Source organism: Zophobas morio, unplaced genomic scaffold (assembly GCF_036711695.1).
Source record: "Zophobas morio isolate AGI-343-1 ecotype UQ-CSIRO unplaced genomic scaffold, CSIRO_AGI_Zmor_V1 ptg000058l, whole genome shotgun sequence".
Lineage (NCBI taxonomy): Eukaryota > Metazoa > Arthropoda > Insecta > Coleoptera > Tenebrionidae > Zophobas > Zophobas morio.
Window position 1 is genome coordinate 5,822,711 of NW_026972163.1, and position 1,814 is coordinate 5,824,524.

Consider the following 1,814-nt stretch of genomic DNA (forward strand, 5'->3'; position numbering starts at 1 on the left):
TGGATAAATTTCACCCTTTTTTTTGGAATCACTAAAGATTGGAAGTCAATTGATTTTACATTCGTTAAGCAGGGATGGATTTTTTGCCTCCAGGAAGCATCTTCATTACAGGAAATTTTTGAGAGAGAAATGTAGAACATTGACTCATCAACATTTTAAAGTATTTTTCTCTATTACGAATGTGTTTTGGGATTCAGAAACTTTTGTATTACTGTTTTATTTGTTTATTGTGTTAACAACAACAAAAATAAAAATAATATTTCGCAAAATAAAGTTACATTTATTTTCAAAGGTGATAAAAATTACATAAAATCAGGTGGGCACGACGTTTTCTAGGGGTCTTAAACAGATGAGATAGAAGAATTTCAAAAAGCATCATGACAAAAAATTGAAGCCTGGGGACTACTTCTCACATATAGAGTTTTACGAAGGAACGCTTGAGAGAATCTAGGCTGATGGAGAGTTTTTGAGGAAAATTTGTTTTACTGACGTTCATTTGGTCTTAAGGGAAGTTATAATCGTCAGAACGATCAAATTTGAGCATTACACAACCCTCACGTGGTCCATGACCTTCGTTATCAATGGCGTGCAATTGTCAGTGTATGACTGGGGCTTCTAGGACATCATGTCATTGCACCTTTTTTCATCGAATCCGGATTGAATGCTCAGAAGTAGGATAATATGCTAGCTCAGCAAATACTTCCTGGGACTCGAAGGGTGCGGCATCTGCAGCAGGTCTTTTACATCCAGGACAAAATCTCCAGCCATACAGTTCGCATAAATGTTGTTTATTTGAACCAGTATTTTTCCGCAATGTTGGAATGGAAAGTTTGCACCGCCCCATTGGCCTGTGCAATCGCCGGATATAAACCCCTGAGAATTTTTTCTTTGGGGATTTCTTCACGACCATCTGCATTCAGACAAGCTATACAAACAGAGAAGCGCTGAAACAAGCAATCCAGCAATATTGTCTTCAGATTTCAACTAAAATGCTGATCAACACGCGTAGGAGTTTTGAAGATTGGCTTACTTACTGTACAGCTGCTGAGAGCAGTCTTTTTGAGCAATTCTTGAAAATAGTGCAATACTTCTCCAGATTCGTACAATATATCATTACTTCATTCATCAACAATTGTTAAGTTTTGTTATTTGTAGTTATCTAAATGGTTCATTAAAAGGTCCTCTTCAAAAGCGCCAGCTATTTTGATGGTAAATCTTATCATCACACAATAAGAAAAGCGGACCCTCGCTTTTTCATCTAATCGCAGTAGAACATGGCATTTTAATGAGATTTTAGTAATAAAGACTCGATCAGCACCAGCAACATAACCTAATAAAATATTTTGTGCAGTTTGTGCATTTATTTCGTTTAAATTGACCTACAATAATCGTCATATTGGATAAAATAATTCAATTTGAGTCGTTCAGTGATTACTGAGTGAGGCAGCCCGAGTACATTCTTAGCTTGAGGGCTCCCAGAAAATGTCGCAATGCTGCCGATGGGCTTTGATGGGGTTTTGAGGAAGACCAGCTGCTCGAAGTCTTGAAGTCTTCATCTTGGGCTTTTTGGATACGGTCTGATTGTAGTTCGAGATGGCTCGTTTGACGGGGTCGCGCACTATGACGAATGAATGGATCAATTTGTGCATTTATTCCGTTTAATTTGTCCTACAATAATCATCACACTGGATAAAATAATTCAGTTTGACTTGTTCGTTGATTTCTGATGAGAATAATTTCTAATTTCACTTTGACATTTGAATTTTGCATGGATAATGAAAATACGCGATCGCCGAACTTCGACAGTACGACGG

The 1,814-nt window shown here is 37.4% G+C and overlaps 1 long non-coding RNA gene across 1 annotated transcript; it reads right to left on the bottom strand.

Moving 5' to 3' along the window:
- Positions 1 to 259: 259 nt before the first annotated feature.
- LOC135143341 (uncharacterized) lies at positions 260 to 1,104 on the bottom strand. Its single transcript, XR_010282760.1, has 2 exons — positions 1,035 to 1,104; positions 260 to 944 (listed from the first exon to the last, which is right to left on the bottom strand). It is a non-coding gene; the product is annotated as an uncharacterized LOC135143341 (long non-coding RNA).
- Positions 1,105 to 1,814: the final 710 nt, after the last annotated feature.